Source organism: Triticum urartu, chromosome 7 (genome assembly GCF_003073215.2).
Source record: "Triticum urartu cultivar G1812 chromosome 7, Tu2.1, whole genome shotgun sequence".
In the NCBI taxonomy this organism is placed as follows: domain Eukaryota; kingdom Viridiplantae; phylum Streptophyta; class Magnoliopsida; order Poales; family Poaceae; genus Triticum; species Triticum urartu.
The window spans coordinates 696,990,712-697,012,476 of record NC_053028.1 but is presented as its reverse complement, the minus strand read 5'-3'; positions in this window follow the sequence as shown (position 1 = coordinate 697,012,476).

Here is a 21,765-nt window from a genome sequence, read left to right as displayed (position 1 = left end):
CTCATAACTATGCTCAATTCTGTCAATTGCCCAACAGTAATTTGTTCACCCACAGTAGAATACTTATGCTCTTGAGAGAAGCCACTAGTGAAACCTTTGGCCCCCAGATCTATTCTCATCATATCAATCTCCATCACTTTAATCTTGCTTTGCTTTTTACTTTGCCTTTACTTTTCACATTGCATCTCTATACCAAAAATACCAAAATATTATATATATCAGATCTCACTCTCGTAAGTGACCGTGAAGGGATCGACAACCCCTAATCGCGTTGGTTGTGAGTAGCTATCCTTTTGTGCAGGTACGAGGGACTTGAGCGTGGCCTCCAACTGGATTGATACCTTGGTTCTCAAAATCTGAGGGAAATACTTACGCTACTCTGCTGCATCATCCCTTCCTCTTCGGGGAAATCCAACGCAAGCTCAAGAGGTAGCAGACGACTATATTCGGACATCAAAAAGGTTCCGAGTGATTCGGGTATTTTTTTGGAGTACGAGAGAGTTACGGGAATTCGCCGCGCAGTATATGGGCCTTATTGGGCTTTAGGGGAAAGAAAGAGGAGAGGTTGTGCGCCCCCCAAGGCCTAGTCCGAATTGGACTAGGGGGAGGGGGCGCCCTCTCCTTGCCGGCTCGAGCATCTTTTCCAGCACCGGATTGTCCAAGCCTTCAGGAAGGGGGGCCAAACACCGGATCATCTTCGCCTTTGTTATCCAGTCCTGGTCAAAGAGCGATTCTTCAAAATGATGTCATGATAAATAAAAGGACAGTGTGTTCGGCCATGGGATTACTTACTTGGGGAGCGGGGCGGTTGCAGCTCAGGCCCACGTCCTCGGTAGTGTCCGGACACTCTATTTGGGGTCCGAAGAACGATTTGTACATCTCCTTGTGCGTCATGCCGAGGAAATTCTGAATAGTGTGCGGTCCTTCCGGGTTGAATTCCCACATGCGGAGGGGCCGACGTTTGCAAGGCTGGACTCGACGAACCAGCGTATCTTGCATTACCATAACCAGACTGAAATCTCCCTTGAAGAGATCGCGGATACGGCTCTGCAGTATTGGCACGTCCTTGGCTGGACCCCAGCTCAGCCCCCTGCTGATCCATGACATCAGTTGTGGTGGAGAGCCCGAGCGAAAGGTGGGGGCAGCTACCCACTTGGCACTTCGGGGAGCTGTGACGTAAAACCACTCCCGTTGCCACAATCCGGACACCTCTGGAAAGGAACCCTTTGGCCATGGAGCGTCAGCAATATTGCTTATTAGAGCACCTCCGCACTCTGCGTACTGCCCCTCGACCATCTTCGGCTTCACATCGAAGGTCTTGAGCCACAGGCCGAAGTGAGGGGTAATGCGGAGGGAGGCCTCACACACGACAATAAATGACGAAATGTGAAGAAGGGAATCCGGGGCCAGATCGTGAAAATCCAGCCCGTAATAGAACATGAGACCCCTAACAAAGGGATCTAGAGCGAGGCCTAGTCCTCGGAGGAAGTGGGAGACGAACACAACGCTCACGTTGGGTTCGGGAGTAGGGACGACCTGCCGTCGGGCGGGCAGTCTATGCGAAATTTCGGCGGTCAGATATCTGGCCACCCTCAACTTCTTGATGTCCTCCTCCGTGACGGAGGAGGGCATCCACCGGCCTTGAAGGCTAGATCCGGACATGATTGATGGTCCGAGGCACCTGACCTGGGCTTTGGGTGTTAGAACTCGAGGCGGGGGAAGGATTCGATTGAGCACGGGAGGGAAAAAAGAAAAAGCCTTGTCCCTTTATAAAGGGGATGAATATCACGCGTCCTCCTCGTGGCCGTTCTAGACTTACCTAAAATCTAGGAGTCATACCAACAGGCACGGTTGGGTTACCCACGTTTGTATTGATGAGAATCCCGTGATAAAGAGAACACGATCTCTGCTTTGACAATACGTGTCAAGAAACCGCCTCACGTTATGTGCAGGGCTGGTTAAAGAAAAACGGTTCAAATAATTACCGGGCCGTGGCCTGATGTCATGCTGCCAAAACGTGTCAGCAGATTAGATTTGTGGAAATATTATTCTCTCTCTACGATGGTATGTGGAACTTATTTTGCAGGGTCGGACACTATCCTTGTATTCAAACTCTTCGGTGGTGTATTCGGAGGAGGAACCCGCCTTGCAATGCCGAAGACAACACTGCGTGCCAGACTCATTGTCATTGAAGCCTGGTTCAGGGGCTACTGAGGGAGTCCTGGATTAGGGGGTCTCCGAACAGCCGGACTTTTGGACTATGAAGATACAAGATTGGATACTTCGTCCCGTGTCCGGATGGGACTCTACTTGGCATGGAAGGCAAGCTAGGCAATACGGATATGTATATCTCCTCCTTTGTAACCGACCTTGTGTAACCCTAGCCCCTTCCGGTGTCTATATAAACCGGAGGGTTTTAGTCCGTAGGACAACATACAATCATACCATAGGCTAGCTTCTAGGGTTTAGCCTCTCCGATCTCATGGTAGATCAACTCTTGTACTACCCATGTTATCAAGAATAATCAAGTAGGACGTAGGGTTTTACCTCCATCAAGAGGGCCCGAACCTGGGTAAAACATCGTGTCCCCTGCCTCCTGTTACCATCTGCCTTAGACACACAGTTCGGGACCCGCTACCCGAGATCCGCCGGTTTTGACACCGACAGTCACAAACAGCCCTAGAGTTCGTACTAGAATAACACCTTGAGAAACAAATCAACCAAAACCCTAATGTCACCTAGATACTCCAATGTCACATCAAATATCCGTGGGTATGATTATATGATATGCATCACACAATCTCAGATTCATCTATTCAACCAACACATAGAACCTCAAAGAGTGCCCCAAAGTTTCTATCGGAGAATCACGACGAAAACATGTGCCAACCCCTATGCATAGGTTCATGGGAGGAACCCGCAAGTTGATAACCAAAACATACATCAAGTGAATCACGTGATTTCCCATTGTGTAGACCGCCTGTCAAGTTTTGTATCAATTGGACTTCGTTTGATACTCCAACGGTTAACCGAGGGACCGAAAAGGCCTCGTGTGTGTTGCAGCCCAACACCCCTCCAATTTGGCCCAAAACCCACCAAACTTTGCTCCATGTCCTAGAGCGTTCGATCACGATCGCGTGACCGAAAACCGTGCTCAATTTGGAGTCTCCTAGCTCTTCTTATGCCTATATATACCCCCTCCATTTCGGATCTCGTCTTCCCCGTCCAAACCCTACCCGAAAAAAAACAGATCCTCGCGCCGACGGACACGTCCGCCCCCAGCCGGACAGTGTCCGCCGCCGCGCCCAGCCAACCCCGAGGCGACACGTGGCCACCACCGGGTCAACCGCCGCCGCGGGCCGAAGCCCATCACCGGCCCCCGCGCCCGCGCCCCGGGCCAGAGGAGGCGCCGAGCCCCACCGCCTTCGTCCCCCTCGCCGGTGGCCGGCGCCACCGCGCCGCTGTCCCCGGCCGCCGCCGCCGCGAAGCTCAGCCATCGCCGGCCGCCGCCGCGCCTCCACCCGGCCCCGCGCGCCGCGCCCGTCCCCGACTCCGGCGACCGGACGCCGCCGGCCGCCGCAGCCCGCACCGGATCCGGCCACCTCCACCTCGCCCGGCCATCTCCCTCTCCAACTCCGGCGCCGGTGATCCTCGGGAAGCGCGCCCGCTGCTACAGTGCTACAGTGCCGAACCCTAGATCTCAGATCCAAAACTGAGGGTTGACTTTCTCTCCTCTCCCCTAATTTTTTATGCAATCTTTGACCGATGATATCTCCGCATCCGTAACTCCGTTTTGGACATATAGTATATCAAAATGTTCGTCTCGACGAGTACATCATTTTATTCCATTGCATCATTTTCATTTGAGATCATCCTGATGCCCGAAATGCTGCTAGAAGGAGGCATCGTGAGTTAAATGTCAGATCCATTGGTTCATCATAGACTTTTGTCATTTTTGCCATGATTTATCCGTGCATGATATGCCTGTGAGTCCTTGATATGTTTTGTTAAGCATCTTTTTATCTTTCCAGAGGTGCAACCCATGCATTTTTAGGATGTGTGTGGTGACTTGTGCAAGCTTGCAAAGTGAGGCACCCGGAAAATCAGTTTTCAGGGACTTAGTGATTTTCACCGTCTGGGATATTTTAGTTCATGATGCCATATGTTCAGCTTGTTTCCTATTGATCCGTGCCTCTTTTGAGGATGATAAGTAAGGGACTTTTGTTAACCATGTTATGCTATATCCATACATGTCTTTAATTGAAAGTTTGGTGCACCCTAGCTTGATTCAATCGAGCTCTACTTTTGCATCGTTGTGAATTTGGGCAGATCGTTAACTCTTTTGCGATTTTGCCGGTGCTATTATAGTTGATCCGTGCATGCCATGCCTTTGTTCTTGCCATGTCTAGCTAGAATTGTGTTCCTTCTTAATGGGTGTATTCTTGCCTTGCCATGACTTGCACCGTAGTGAGTGCATCGAGCTCGTTTACATGCCTTCGTGAGTTAAATTTCAGCATGTCTCAGTTTTCACTAAGTCTGAAAACTGATTGTGTTTTATCTATGTTCGTGGGCTCGTTAGTATATTTTGTGATCCCTTTTGGCCCCAGGTCATTTTGGGACTTTTGTTAAGCTTGTCGAGTAGCTCCATTACATGTTCTTACTTGTCATATTCAGGTTACGTTTCATGTTGTTTTGCTGCTCCGAAGAGAGCATCGTGGTCTGAAATTTCAGACTAGTGTTAATTTCACTAAGTCTGAAATCTGTTTTGCTTATTCGTTTTTGCCATGCTTGTTTGAACCTCATAATGGATGAATTGGCCGTGGCTCAGTGCTAGTCTTTTGTTAAGCATCTTGTGTACATCTCTTCCATGTCTTTTGTTGTCATGTTTGGTGGCTGTAGCATATTCATTTCGTTGCATTTAGATGCCTACTTGCTATAAATCGCAGACCGGTGTCATATCTTAAAACGCTTGCCATTTCCAAACCGTAACTCCGATTCCAATGATCTTTATATCGTTTTCAAGCGATTTCATCCCCTCTATCCAGTGGCACACTTGGTTTTCCAAGTTGAGACCAGGTTCATGCATTTCCTGTCACGTCTTGCATTTTGCATCCCGCATCGCATCCCGCATAGCATACCATCTTCGCATATTATTGTTTGAGCTTGTACGTGGTTGATTGTATCCTTGTTGCTTGTTTGTGTTGTTTGGGTAGAGCCGGGAGACGAGTTCGCTAACGAGGAGCCCGTTGAGTGTGCTTTTGAGGATCCAGTCAACTCTGACAGCTTTGCAGGCAAGATGATCATACCCTCGAAATCACTACCATCTTTGCTATGCTAGTTTGCTTCGCTCTTTTGCTATGCCAATGCTACGATGCCTACCTTTTTGATTGTCAGCCTCCCAATTGACATGTTGAACCTCTAACCCACCATGTCCTAGCAAACCGTTGTTTGGCTATGTTACCGCTTTGCTCAGCCCCTCTTATAGCGTTGCTAGTTGCAGGTGAAGATTGGAGCCGTTCCTTGTTGGAACCATTTATTTACTTGTTGGGATATCATTATATTGCTATGTTATCTTAATGCATCTATATACTTGGTAAAGTGTGGAAGGCTCGGCCTCTCGCCTAGTGTTTTGTTCCACTCTTGCCGCCCTAGTTTCCGTCATATCGGTGTTATGTTCTCGGATTTTGCGTCCCTCACGCGGTTGGGCTATAATGGGAACCCCTTGATAATTCGCCTTGATTAAAGCTTTTCCAGCAATGCCCAACATTGGTTTTACTATTTGCCACCTAGCCTCTTTTCCCTTGGGTTACCGGAGCCCGAGGGTCATCTTTATTTTAGCCCCCCACGGGCCAGTGCTCCTCTGAGTGTTGGTCCGAACTGAGCTGCCTGCAGGGCCACCTCGGGGAAACTTGAGGGTTGGTTTTACTCATAGCTAGTCTCATCTGAGTGTGCCCTGAGAACGAGATATGTGCAGCTCCTATCGGGATTTGTCGGCACATTCGGGCGGTGTTGCTGGACTTGTTTTAACCTGTCGAATCGTCTTGTTGTACCGGGATACCGAGTCTGATCGGTGTGTCTTGGGTGGAGGTCTATTCCTTCGTTGACCGTGAGAGCTTGTCATGGGCTAAGTTGGGACTCCCCTGCAGGGATTGAACTTTCAAAAGCCGTGCCCGCGGTTATGGGCAGATGGGAATTTGTTAATGTCCAGTTGTAGATAACTTGAACTAAACTTAAATAAAATGAATCAACCGTGTGTGTTACCGTGATGGCCCCTTCTCGGCGGAGTCCGGGAAGTGGACATGGTGTAGGAGTTATGCTTGCACAGGTTGCTCTTATAGATTCTCGCTCGCGCTTTGCCTCCTCTCCTCGCTCTCTTTTGCGTATAAGTTAGCCACCATATATGCTAGTCGCTTGCTGCAGCTCCACATATATTTGCCTTATCCTTCCTATAAGCTTAAATAGTCTTGATCGCGAGGGTGCGAGATTGCTGAGTCCCTGTGGCTCATAGTTACTATAACTTCAGATGCAGGTCCACGTGATTCCGCTCCAGGTGAAGATTACGAACTCAAGTGGGAGTTCGACGATGACTCGCAGCGTTACTACGTGTCTTTCCCCGATGATCAGTAGTGGTGCCTAGTTGGGGTTTTCGATTCAGGGCCTTGTCGCAAGTTGGGTTCTTTTCTATTTTGGCGCCGTAGTCGGGCCATGAGTGTCTGCTTGATGGATGTTATTTATGTACTTTGATGTGACGTGGCGAGTGTAAGCCAACTATGTATCTTCCTTTTTTTATCATATATTACATGGGATGTTGTAATGATTGCCTAACTTGCGACATTGCTTTCAATGCGGTTATGTCTCTAAGTCGTGCCTCGACACGTGGGAGCTATAGCCGCATCGAGGGCGTTACAAGTTGGTATCAGAGCGTTCATCAAGTGTTCTCAAATCTTTAAAGACTCAGTCTGATAAGATAACTTCAAAGGGGAAACTCAATCCATTACAAGAGAGTAGAGGGGAAGGAGAAACATAAGATACAACTATACTAGCAAAGCTCGCGATACATCAAGATCGTGCCAAATCAACAACAGGAGAGAGAGAGAGATCAAACACATAGCTACTGGTACATACCCTCAGCCTCGAGGGAGAACTACTCCCTCCTCGTCATGGAGAGCGTCGGGATGATGAAGATGGCCACCGGTGAGGCATTCCCCCTCCGACGGTGTGCCGGAACGGGTCTAGATTGGTTTTCGGTGGCTACGGAGGCTTCTGGCGGTGGAACTCCTGATCTATTGTGCTCCCCGATCGTTTTAGGGTATATGGATATATATAGGCGGAAGAAATACATCAGGGGAGCCACGAGGGACCCACGAGGGTGGAGGGCGCGCCCCCTGCCTCGTGGTTTCCTCGTTGCTTTCTTGACGTGGACTCCAAGTCTCCCGCGTTGCTTTCCTTCCAAAAATAAGTTCCGTGAAGTTTCAGGTCAATTGGACTCCGTTTGATTTTCCTTTCCTGTGATACTCTAAAACAAGCTAAAAACAGAAACTGGCACTGGGCTTTGGGTTAATAGTTTAGTCCCAAAAATCATATAAAATAGCATATAAATGCATATAAAACATCCAAGGTTGATAATATAATAGCATGGAACAATCAAAAATTATAGATACGTTGGAGACGTATCATTGATGAAGAGGGCCCGCCGCCCCGATTCTGGGTGCTACAAGGTGAAGGAAATATGCCCTAGAGGCAATAATAAAGTTATTATTTTATTTCCTTATATCATGATAAATGTTTATTATTCATGCTAGAATTGTATTAACCGGAAACTTAGTACATGTGTGAATACATAGACAAACAGAATGTCACTAGTATGCCTCTACTTGACTAGCTCGTTGAATCAAACATGGTTAAGTTTCCTAGCCATAGATATGAGTTGTCATTTGATTAACGGGGTCACATCATTAGAGAATAATGTGATTGACTTGACCCATTCCGTTAGCTTAGCACTTGATCATTTTAGTTTACTGCTATTGCTTTCTTCATGACTTATACATGTTCCTATGACTATGAGATTAGGCAACTCCCGATTACCGGAGGAACACTTTGTATGCTACCAAACGTTACAACGTAACTGGGTAATATAAAGGTGCTCTACAGGTGTCTCCGATCGTACTTGTTGAGCTGGCATAGATCGAGATTAGGATTTGTCACTCCGATTGTCGGAGAGGTATCTCTGGGCCCTCTCGGTAATGCACATCACTATAAGCCTTGCAAGCAATGCAACTAATGAGTTAGCCGCGAGATGATGCGTTGCAGAACAATTGAAGAGACTTGCCAGTAACGAGATTGAGCTAGGTACTGAGATAACACGATCGAATCTCGGGCAAGTAACATACCGATGACAACGGGAACAACGTATGTTGTCATGCGGTTTGACCGATAAAGATCTTTGTAGAATATGTAGGAACCAATATGAGCATCCAGGTTCCACTATTGGTTATTGACCGGAGACGTGTCTCGGTCATGTCTACATAGTTCTCGAACCCGTAGGGTCCGCACGCTTAAAGTTCTATGACAATCGGTATTATGAGTTTATGTGTTTTGATGTACCGAAGGTAGTTCACAGTCCCGTAAGAGATCGGGGACATGACGAGGATTCTTGAAATGGTCGAGACGTAAAGATCGATATATTGGACGATGATACGTCTCCAACGTATCTATAATTTTTGATTGCTCCATGCTATATTATCTACTGTTTTGGACTATATTGGGCTTTATTTTCCACTTTTATATTATTTTTGGGACTAACCTATTAACCGGAGGCCCAGCTCAGAATTGCTGTTTTTTGCCTATTTCAGCATTTCGGAGAAACAGAATATCAAACGGAGTTCAAACGGAATAAAACCTTCGGGAACGTGATTTTCTCACCGAACGTGATCCAGGAGACTTGGACCCTACGCCAAGGCATCAGAGAGGCGGTCACTAGGGGGGGGGGGGGCCCCCCCCCCCCCCCTAGGGCACGCCCCCCTGCCTCGTGGGCCCCTCGGTGCTCCACCGACGTACTCCTTCCTCCTATATATACCTACGTACCCCCAAACGATCAGAACATGAGCCAAAAACCTAATTCCACCGCCGCAACTTTCTATATCCACGAGATCCCATCTTGGGGCCTGTTCCGGAGCTCCGCCGGAGAGGGCCGTCATCACGGAGGGCTTCTACATCACCATAGCCTCTCCGATGAAGTGTGAGTAGTTTACCTCAGACCTTCGGGTCCATAGTTACTTGCTAGATGGCTTCTTCTCTCTTTTTGGATCGCAATACAAAGTTCTCCCCCTCTCTTGTGGAGATCTATTCGATGTAATCTTCTTCTTTTTGCGGTGTGTTTGTCGAGACCGATGAATTGTGGGTTTATGATCAAGTCTATCTGTGAATAATATTTGAATCTTCTCTGAATTCTTTTATGTATGATTGGTTATCTTTGCAAGTCTCTTCGAATTATCCGTTTGGTTTGGCCAACTAGATTGGTAGTTCTTGCCATGGGAGAAGTGCTTAGCTTTGGGTTCGATCTTGCGGTGTCCTTTCCCAGTGACAAAAGGGGCAGCAAGGGACGTATTGCAGCGTTGCCATCGAGGATAACAAGATGGGGTTTATTTCATGTTGCATGAATTTATCTCTCTACATCATGTCACCTTGCTTAAAGCGTTACTCTGTTTTTAACTTAATACTCTAGATGCATGCTGGATAGCGGTCGATGAGTGGAGTAATAGTAGTAGATGCAGAATCGTTTCGGTCTACTTGTCACGGACGTGATGCCTATATACATGATCATGCCTGCATATTCTCATAACTATGCTCAATTCTGTCAATTGCTCAACAGTAATTTGTTCACCCACCATAGAATAATTATGCTCTTGAGAGAAGCCACTAGTGAAACCTATGGCCCCCGGGTCTATTCTCATCATATCAATCTCCATCACTTTAATCTTGCTTTGCTTTTTACTTTGCCTTTACTTTTCACTTTGCATCTCTATACCAAAAATACCAAAAATATTATATCTATCAGATCTCACTCTCGTAAGTGACCATGAAGGGATTGACAACCCCTAATCGCGTTGGTTGCGAGAAGCTATCCTTTTGTGCAGGTACGAGGGACTTGAGCGTGGCCTCCTACTGGATTGATACCTTGGTTCTCAAAACTGAGGGAAATACTTACGCTACTCTGCTGCATCTTCCCTTCCTCTTCGGGGAAATCCAACGCAAGCTCAAGAGGTAGCAAGAAGGATTTCTGGCGCCGTTGCCGGGGAGTCTACGCAAAAGTCAACATACCAAGTACCCATCACAATCCCTATCTCTCGCATTACATTATTTGCCATTTGCCTCTCGTTTTCCTCTCCCCACTTCACCCTTGCCGTTTTATTCGCCCTCTTTCCCAATCTCCTTCTCTTTCTCCATTTGCCTTTTTCTCGCTTGCTTGTCGTCATGGCTAGTCTCATATCTTCTCCGTTGTCTCCCAAGAATGAAGTTCTAAATTTTAAACAAAGGGAGGGAGAAAATCTAAAAGATGCTTGGTATAGAATTTGCAATGCTCAAAATAGATCTACCAGGAAGCAATCTACTTCAGTTCTTCTCCACAATTTTTATGTAGGTGTTAATCCTTGGTATAGATATATCCTCGATACCATTACCGGAGGGAACTTCTTTGGTAGCCATACTTTTGATTCTTATAATGCTATGCTAGATTTATTTGGCTCACCACCTCTTTTGGTTAATGGAACCATGTTAACTTTGGAGCATGTTATGCAAAGACTTGAAATTATTGAAAATAAAGTTGCTACTATTGAATTAATTGAAAATCTAGATAAAAAGATCCACAATCAAATTACTCAATATGGATCTAAGGTAGGAATGACTTTGAAAAATATTAAGGAAAAGGAACCCATAGTTAATGAGAAGATAAAGTTAGATTCTACTAGAATTGATAAACTTGAGGGTATCATTACAAACTTGGGAACCGCTTTTTCTTCCGTAAAGAATACTCCAAGTCCTCCTACTAAAATTGCCAAGCTTATGTATGTTCCTAAAAATAAGGGTGAATCATCTAGTAAGGAAACTGCGGATCTTAAATCTATACGTATTCATCCCAATCTTTTTGCTATCATTAAGGAACCAATTGCTACAAATGAATTTTTTGATTTTGTGCCTAAAAGTTTGACAATCACTAGAAAGAAAGAAATTCCTAAGGTAAATAGATGCCTCATCGAAGAATTGCCTACCAAAGATGGCAATACCTAGATCTATCATCGCTTTTATGCCTAGCTAGGGGCGTTAAACGATAGCGCTCGTTGGGAGGAAACCCAATTTTATTTTTATTCCTTGCTTTTTGCTCCTTTTTAGTAATAAATAATTTATTTAGCCTCTTTTTTGGTTGTTTTTTTGTGTTTAATTAGTGTTTGTGCCAAGTAGAACCGTTGGGAAGACTTGGGGAAAGTCTTGTTGAACTTGCTGTAAAAAACAGAAACTTTAGCGCTCACGAGAACTGCTGTCATTTTTATTTGAAGAGTGCTATTTAGTTAATTCTTTTTGAAGATGATTAATACACAAATTCCTCACGTCCAGCAATTTATTTTAGAATTTTTGGGTTCCATATCTTGCGCTAGCGACAGATTACTCCAGACTGTTCTGTTTTTGACAGATTCTGTTTTTCGTGTGTTGTTTGCTTATTTTGATGAATCTATGGCTACTAAAATAGTTTATAATCCATAGAGAAGTTGTAATACAGTAGTTTTAACAGCAATATAAATAAAGAATGAGCTAATTACAGTACCTTGAAGTGGTTTTTGTTTTCTTTCGCTAACGGAGCTCACGAGTTTTCTACTTTAAGTTTTGTGTTGTGAAGTTTTCAAGTTTTGGGTGAATTCTTTTGATGGATTATGGAACAAGGAGTGGCAAGAGCCTAAGCTTGGGGATGCCCATGGAACCCCAAGATAATCCAAGGACATCGAAAAGTCAAAGCTTGGGGATGCCCCGGAAGGCATCCCCTCTTTCGTCCACTTCCATCAGTAATTTACTTGGAGCTACATTTTTATTCACCAACATGATATGTGTTTTGCTTGGAGCGTCTTGTATTATTTGTGTCTTTGTGTTTTAGTATGCCACAATCATCCTTTTTGTACACACCTTTTGAGAGAGCCATACATGAATTAAAATTTGATAGAATACTCTATGTGCTTCACTTATATCTTTTGAGCGTTATAATTTTACTCTATGTGCTTCACTTATATCTTTTGAGCTATGTAGTTTTGCTCTATGTGCTTCACTTATATCTTTTGAGCTATGTAGTTTTGCTCTATGTGCTTCACTTAGATATTTTAGAGCACGGTGGTGGATTCGTTTTAAAGAAACTATTGATCTCTCATGCTTCACTTAAATTATTTTGAGAGTCTCCTAATAGCATGGTAATTTGCTTAATAATAATATGCTTGGTATTCAAGATTTGTGAAACTTTCTTTTGAGTGTGTTGAATACTAAGAAAGATTGAAGCATGATAATTGTTTTGAGATATGGAGGTGATAATATTAGAGTCATTCTAGTTGAGTAGTTGTGAATTTAAAGAATACTTGTGTTAAAGTTTGTGATTCCCATAGCATGCACGTATGGTGAACCGTTATGTGATGAAATCGGAGCATGATTTATTTATTGATTGTCTTCCTTATGAGTGGCAGTCGGGGACGAGCGATGGTCTTTTCCTACCAATCTGTCCCCCTAGGAGCATGCGCGTAATACTTTGCTTTGATAACTTCTAGATTTTTGCAATAAGTATATGATTTCTTTATGACTAATGTTGAGTCCATGGATTATACGCACTCTCACCCTTCCACCTTTGCTAGCCTCTCTAATACTGCGCACCTTTCGCTGGTATCATACACCCACCATATACCTTCCTCAAAACAGCCACCATACCTACCTATTATGGCATTTCCATAGCCATTCCAAGATATATTGCCATGCAACTTTCCACCGTTCCGTTTATCATGACACATTCATCATTGTCATATTGCATATCCCGGTACACCGCCGGAGGCATTCATATAGAGTCATATTTTGTTCTAAGTATTGCGTTGTAATTGTTGAGTTGTAAGAAAAATAAAAGTGTGATGATCATCATTTTTAGAGCATTGTCCCAAGTGAGGAAAGAATGATGGAGACTATGATTCCCCCATAAGTCGGGATGAGACTCCGGACGAAAAATAAATAAAAGAGGCCAAAGAAGCCCAAATACAAAGAGGCCATAAAAACGAGAGAAAAGGCCCAAATAAAAAAAATGAGAGAAAAAGAGAGAAGGGACAATGTTACTATCCTTTTACCACACTTGTGCTTCAAAGTAGCACCATGATCTTCATAATAGAGAGTCTCTCATGTTATCACTTTCATATACTAGTGGGAATCTTTCATTATAGAACTTGGCTTGTATATTCCAATGATGGGCTTCCTCAAATTGCCCTAGGTCTTCATGAGCAAACAAGTTGGATGCACGCCCACTTAGTTTCTTTTTGAGCTTTCATATACTTATAGCTCTAGTGCATCCGTTGCATGGCAATCCCTAGTCACTCACATTGATATCTATTGATGGGCATCTCCATAGCCCGTTGATACGCCTAGTTGATGTGAAACTATCTTCCCCTCTTTTTGTATTCTCCACAACCACCATTCTATTCAACCTATAGTGCTATATCCATGGCTCACGCTCATGTATTGCGTGAAGATTGAAAAAACAATGTTACTATCCTTTTACCACACTTGTGCTTCAAAGTAGCACCATGATCTTCATAATAGAGAGTCTCTCATGTTATCACTTTCATATACTAGTGGGAATCTTTCATTATAGAACTTGGCTTGTATATTCCAATGATGGGCTTCCTCAAATTGCCCTAGGTCTTCATGAGCAAACAAGTTGGATGCACGCCCACTTAGTTTCTTTTTGAGCTTTCATATACTTATAGCTCTAGTGCATCCGTTGCATGGCAATCCCTAGTCACTCACATTGATATCTATTGATGGGCATCTCCATGGCCCGTTGATACGCCTAGTTGATGTGAGACTATCTTCCCCTCTTTTTGTCTTTTCCACAACCACCATTCTATTCCACCTATTTTTGATTGCTCCATGCTATATTATCTACTGTTTTGGACTATATTGGGCTTTATTTTCCACTTTTATATTATTTTTGGGACTAACCTATTAACCGAAGGCCTAGCCCAGAATTGTTGTTTTTTGCCTATTTCAGTATTTCGGAGAAACAGAATATCAAACGGAGTCCAAACGGAATAAAACCTTCGGGACGTGATTTTCTCACCAAACGTGATCCAGGAGACTTGGACCCTACGCCAAGGCATCAGAGAGGCGGTCACGAGGGTGGGGGGCGCGCCCCCCTGCCTCGTGGGCCCCTCGGTGCTCCACCGACATACTCCTTCCTCCTATATATACCTACGTACCCCCAAACGATCAGAACAGGAGCCAAAAACCTAATTCCACCGCTGCAACTTTCTGTATCCACGAGATCCCATCTTGGGGCCTGTTCCGGAGCTCCACCGGAGAGGGCCGTCATCACGGAGGGCTTCTACATCACCATAGCCTCTCCAATGAAGTGTGAGTAGTTTACCTCAGACCTTCGGGTCCATAGTTAGTAGCTAGATGGCTTCTTCTCTCTTTTCGGATCGCAATACAAAGTTCTCCCCCTCTCTTGTGGAGATCTATTCGATGTAATCTTCTTCTTTTTGCGGTGTGTTTGTTGAGACCGATGAATTGTGGGTTTATGATCAAGTCTATCTATGAATAATATTTGAATCTTCTCTGAATTCTTTTATGTATGATTGGTTATCTTTGCTAGTCTCTTTGAATTATCCGTTTGGTTTGGCCAACTAGATTGGTAGTTCTTGCCATGGGAGAAGTGCTTAGCTTTGGGTTCGATCTTGCGGTGTCCTTTCCTAGTGACAGAAGGGGCAACAAGGCACGTATTGTATCGTTGACATCGAGGATAACAAGATGGGGTTTATTTCATATTGCATGAATTTATCTCTCTACATCATGTCATCTTGCTTAAAGTGTTACTCTGTTTTTAACTTAATACTCTAGATGCATGTTGGATAGCGGTCGATGAGCAGAGTAATAGTAGTAGATGCAGAATCGTTTTGGTCTACTTGTCACGGACGTGATGCATATATACATGATCATGCCTAGATATTCTCATAACTATGCTCAATTCTGTCAATTGCCCAACAGTAATTTGTTCACCCACAGTAGAATACTTATGCTCTTGAGAGAAGCCACTAGTGAAACCTTTGGCCCCCAGATCTATTCTCATCATATCAATCTCCATCACTTTAATCTTGCTTTGCTTTTTTACTTTGCCTTTACTTTTCACTTTGCATCTCTATACCAAAAATACCAAAAATATTATATCTATCAGATCTCACTCTCGTAAGTGACCGTGAAGGGATTGACAACCCCTAATCGCGTTGGTTGCGAGTAGCTATCCTTTTGTGCAGGTACGAGGGACTTGAGCGTGGCCTCCTACTGGATTGATACCTTGGTCCTCAAAAACTGAGGGAAATACTTACGCTACTCTGCTGCATCATCCCTTCCTCTTCGGGGAAATCCAACGCAAGCTGAAGAGGTAGCAGACGACTATATTCGGACATCAGGAAGGTTTCGAGTGATTCGGGTATTTTTTCAGAGTACCAGAGAGTTACGGGAATTTGCCGCGGAGTATATAGGCCTTATTGGGCTTTAGGGGAAAGAAAGAGAAGAGGTTGTGCGCCCCCCAAGGCCTAGTCCGAATTGGACTAGTGGGAGGGGCGGCGCCCTCTCCTTCCTTCTCTTCTCTTTTCCCTTTCCTTCCCTCCTACCCTGCTACATGGAAGGGAGGAATCCTACTCCCGGTGGGAGTAGGACTCCCCAGGGCGCGCCACAGTAGAGGGCCTGCCCTCCCCCTCCTCCACTCCTTTATATACGGGGGAGGGGTGTCGGTGTCAAAACCGGCAGATCTCGAGTAGGGGGTCCTGAACTGTGCGTCTAAGGTCGATGGTAACAGGAGACATGGGACACGATGTTTACCCATGTTCGGGCCCTCTCTATGGAGGTAATTCCCTACTTCCTGCTTGATTGATCTTGATGAATATGAGTATTACAAGAGTTGATCTACCATGAGATCGTAATGGCTAAACCCTAGAAGTCTAGCCTGTATGAGTACGGTAATGAGTATCCCCTCTCCGGACTAAGTCCTCCGGTTTATAGACACTGAGAGGATCTAGGGTTACACAAGGTTGGTTACAAAGAAAGGAATCTACATATTCGGTCACCAAGCTTGCCTTCCACGCCAAGGAGAGTTCCATCCGGACATGGGTGCAGTCTTCGGTCTTCGTATCTTCACAGCCCATCAGTCCGGCCCATGGCTAACAGGCCGGACGCCCGAGGACCCCTTAGTCCAGGAGTCCCTCAGTAGCCCCTGAACCTGGCTTCAATGACAAGGTATCCGGCGCGTAGATGTGTCTTCGGCATTGCAAGGCGGGTTCCTCCTTCTGAACTCCAAAATAGTATTCGGACGTACCGATGTTTCCGGACCTGTAACACACACCACACACAACCGTAGAGAGGATATAATATTTCACGAATCCAATATGCTAACAACTTTTTGTAACATGACATCACGTCTGTTCCGTCATAATTTCGAACCGTTTTCCGACTGCCGCTCCATGTTTCGAGACGCGGTTGCCATTGGCACGTCTTGTCAAAGCAGAGATCGTGTCCCCTTATTGCGGGATTCTCATCAATACGGGCAACCCAACCGTGCCGTTTACATAGCCCTTGGGAATAGGCGAGTTTTAAGGCAAGTGGGGAGGCGTATGACATTCACAGCCTTTATTAAGGGATAAGGATTCGTCCTCGTTCACCCACGCCTTCTCCTTCCTCTGCCCATCCATCCTTGAGCTCCAACGCCCAAGCTCTAGCTTTCCCCGCTCGAGAAAGTACTCCAACCATGTCCGGATCCGGAGCTGGAGGCAAGTGGATGGCTTCCTCCGTTAAGAAGAAAGATATCAAGGAGCTCCGAGAGGCCAGATACCTGGCCAAGGAGATCGTTCACTGATACGTCTCCGTCCTATCTATAATTTTTGATTGTTCCATGCCAATATTGTCGGGGGTTGGGTGCGACATATGCCAATGGATGGCTTATCATGGTGGGGGCGAGTAGAACGTCGCCAGTGCTTGGAAACGGGACGAGGCGTAGACACGAACGCCGGCGTACTTTACCCAGGTTCGGGGCTCTCCTAGGAGATAACACCCCTAGTCCTGCTCTGCGGGGTCTCCGCATGATCACTAAGGCAAAGTGAGTACAAAGGCGCTCCTCGAGCTGTATCTGTGGATAGGAGAACGCAGGGCTAGCTCTCTCCTTTCTCTAAGGTCTGGTCTAGTTCTAATGAATCGGAACCCTTTGCATGGGTGTCCTGGGGGTTTATATAAGCCTACCCCCAGGGGCACAATGGTAAACTATATGGACGCAGGGCCCAGTTGTCAGTCTCTTCGCCTGCGGGCCCTCCTGCCGACTGCTGGGGTCCGCCGACTGGTGGGCCCAGCCGACTGGTCTGGTACGGAGCCGACAGGCCGCACCCGCCGCTGGCGGGTCCTGCCGGCTGCTGATTACTGTACCCGTGCTTCTGATGACGCAGGCTTGGTCATGGGGTCGTGGCTACAGTCCTGCCGCCTGGCAGGCGATTACTGTAGCCACTCCTCGTCTCGTCTGGTTAATGGCGTGTGGGACCCATGGGAGGGGCAGGCCGACTTCCGCGGGCCGGCTCCCTACGGGTCCGACTGGTGGCGCCCTTCCCGCCTTCCAGACTCTCACCGACTGGTAGGGCCCGTCATCCGTGGATCGTACTGTCAGGCCGTCGTGGGTACGGGACTCCGCCCACCGTTGTTGACGTCAGGGATGGCATGGCAACAGTGTTGTGCCAGACAGAGATCTCCGCTGGTACAGTGCACTGTGCCCTGGCCATCCCCTGGGAAAGGGGAGGGAGTGGGCTTTACTATCGCCACTCCCTGTCCCATCCCCCCTGATGAGAGCATGGGCTTTGATGCTGTCGTGGGACGACTCCCCGTGGCCGGCTTCTCTGGAAGCTGCCAGTTGGAGTCGGACGGTCTTGATCTCTTCTCTAGGACTCGGACGCATATGGGCTGCCGGCTGTTCCTCCAGCCGCCCTCCTGAAGTCGGCTCTCTGTTTGTTGTCTTGAGGGGCGCAGTCAGCCCTGATGTCTTGAAAGGTTATGGGCCTCGGGTTAGCCTACCTGTGGCCCATTACTCTGACAGTAGTCCCCGAAGCTGATGAGGCGCCGTGGACATCCAGCCGAGGAGCCTCAGTAGCTTCATTCTCCGAGTACTTAAGGTGGATACTCCGCTTGACTCTGCCGGGCCGACTGGTAGGATTCGGAGTCGCCTGACTTTGACTCGTCCAAAAAATACTTTCGAATCCCCTGGCGGGAACTCAGTGCCATACAAGCTAAGCTTCCTGGCCTCCACCCACTTCGTGTCCACCACATGGCAACCAGTGGCCGGGCCAGCCTGCCTACCCATCCGCGAGATGGGACATGCCTGCAGACGGGGGCCCGCCACTACCGCGCCTCGGCACGCGAGCGGATCCGCTGCGGCCGTGGGGGATGGTTGAGGTTCTCACGGAGTTATCGCCCGCAGTAACTTTGCGCGATAGACGTGGGGGCGTGGGGTAGTGGGCGTAGTAAATCCCACAACCGCCCCCTCGGCTTCGCAGCCCACTAGGCTATAAGTAGGGGGAGGAGGGTAAACGGCGGAGCACGCGCGTGCCGCCTCCCCACTGCTTTCTCTCCTTCTTCTCTCTCTCTGCACCTCGAGCCTCGTCGAACGTCGCGGCGGTCCGCTCACGATGAGCTCTTCCTCCGCCGTCACGCCCCCGACGGCACACTCCGGTACCTGGGATGGTTCGGAGGTCCACGAGGATCACATCGACTTCCTCTGCAAGACGCGTCGATTGCCCAGCGCAGAGGGGAGAAATTTCGCCACCGTCGCAGGAGGGCGAGCGGGTCGTCTTCCGCTCACACTGCCTGCGCGGCCTGGGCCTGCCGGCGAGCAACTTCTTCCGCTGCTTCCTTGAGTTCTACGGACTCCAGCCGCACCACCTCACCCCCAATACGGTGGTGCTACTGTCCGCCTTCGTCACCCTGTGCGAAGGCTTCATCGGCGTTCCCCCCACCATCGAGCTCTGGGGGGAGTTCTTCTTCTCCAAGCTCGGCACCCAAGCCACGGGCGTGCCGGCTTAGTGCGGTGCGTTCATCGCCGTGTGGAGGTCGGGGGCCGACAGCCCATTTCCCTCCATCAGGCTGATCAAATCGGTGAAGATGTGGCAGCGGTGGTACATCTACGTGAAGAACGTCTCTGTGAAGGGTGATTGGGTCAACCTGCCGTCCTACGTAGCCGGCCCGCCGGCTGGGAGACAGCCCAACTGGTCGCACCGGGCCCGGACGCTGACGCCTGCTGGAGCCGGTGCCGTTGCGTGGCTTCGAGTGCTGGCGCAGTCGGAGGGCCTGACCGGGCCGGACTTGCTGGCCGCCTTCGTGGCGCGTCGAGTGCGGCCCCTCCAAAGTCTCCCCCACATGATCTGTTGGATGAGCTGGCACCGAGACCCGAGCCGAATGTGCACCAAGAAGATGCCTCATGAGGAGGTAGCCTACATGGTGAACTCTCTCACGAGCTGCGACCTCAACGAAGAGTGGAAGTTTGGCAAGGAGCCGTATTCACGTGCTGCCCCTTCGCCTCTGGTGAGTCGTTTTCCTTCTCTCTTTTTCTTCGATTCTCCTGACATCTTTACTGCCGAGTCCGTCTTGCTCGTTCTGACCAGTCGGCTTTGGTCAGAAGCCCCTCCTCCAGCCAGCAGCCGGCACCGTGGGGCCGGACCGCGAGTTCCTCCCCGACCGAGCGGAGAGCGATGTGGACGACCTCAACTTGGGGGCGGCGGCCCTGGAGGACGACGACGAGGGAGGAGGCGGCGCATCAGGTGGCCCGAGACTTTGGGCCAGTCTCGAGGACTGGCCTGATGATGACGAGGAGGTCGCCCCGCGCCACCAGCCAGGAGCCGGCCAGCCGGGCGCGGGCTCGTCAGCCCCGCCGGATGCTCAAGGCGGCGGCAAGAAGCGCAGGCCGGGACGAGCCTGTTCGGCAGCCGGCCGAAGAGGCCCAAGGGTTCAGCCGCGGCGACCAAGCGGGACGAAGCGGCCGCAAAGGCCAACCACTTCCGCAAGATGGTGAAGACGCCGCAGCTGATTTCGGCGTAAGTACTACCTCCCTTCGTACCCTCACATTTCTTTATTGAGTCTGTCTTAAGTCCCTTTACTTTATTTTCCCGACTTTAGGGCCTCGCTCTCTCTTGAGAAGTCGGCCACCGGCTCCGTCGTAAAGTCAGCAGAGACCTCCTCCACCACCCGGCGGATTGATCCCGCCGTCGACCTCCGGGAGGCGACGGAGCGGAACGCGCAGGAGGCGCGTGAGGAGCGGGAAGCCGCCCGCCTAAAGAAGGCGGAAGCCGACAAGGCGGAGGCCGCCGCCCTGAAGAAGCTGGCGGAGGCCGAGGCCGCCGATGCGGAGAAGAAGTGCAGAGGAAGCCGCACACCGCCAGTCGGCGGTGTTTATCGTCCCCTTGAACTCCGCGCCAATGCCACCGGAGTTCACGGCGCAGACTGGGGAAGTCAGCAACGAGAACCCGGTCATGGAGAGGGATGCCGATATCACCGCCATGCCGAAAGTCATTGTGCCGCCACCGCCACCCTCCGGAAGCGCGCCAGGCGGGCAGCCGGCGGACCTGCCAGTGCCGCCAACTAGAGGTGCGGCGGCGGCGGGCCTGGCCCTCAAGGTCAGCACGCCGACGTGTCGCCATCTCGCGAAGGCGGACTCAGCGCCGCGTCCTCTGGAGACCGGCGCTGCGAGCTCCACGATCCCGGACACTGAGGTGTCGAGCGCCGCACCCACTGGGTGGGTGCGGGGAGGCGGGACGGGCCCGTTGAACCGGGCGCTCTTGGACGTCCAAGCCAAGCTCCGGGCCGAGGGTGACGCCATCAAGGAGTGCACCAAGTCATATCTGGCGTCACGAACGGCCATCCGGGTATGCATCCTTCCTTTTTTGCTTTGCTTCCTTGTTTTTCTTTGTGGGGGCACGCTAGCGCACCCACTGGGTGTAGTCCCCGAGTTTCGGGCCGGCTGCTGAGCAGGCGGCTCGGAACTCTAATCGGTGAGTTCCAAGTACCAATAGTTTTTCTGAAATTTTGTTGCAGGATTACCACAATCTTCGCGTGACCTCCTTCAACACCAATGTTGAGGAGCTGGCCAAGCGGACCGCCGACTTGTCGGACAGCCGGGGTGAGTCTTCTTCTTTCTCTGCGGGGGCGCCCTGGCGCACCCGCGGGTTGTAGTCCCCGAGATTCGGGCCGACTGCTGAGCAGTCGGGCCGGATCTCCCCGGCAACCTTTCTTCTTTGTTGACGACTGACACCCCTCCCCCTCCTTCTTCAGAAGCCAACGCCGCCCTTCAGCAGCAGCTAGGCGAAGTCAACACCGCGCTACGCGTCAAGGAGGAGTGCGGCCGGCTGACGGAGGAGCACGACCGGCTGGCTATGCAGCTGGCGGAGCAGAAGGAGCTGCTCCCGAGGGCCTAGAAGGAGGCGGAGGACAAGGAGACCGCCCTTCTCGCCGAATTTG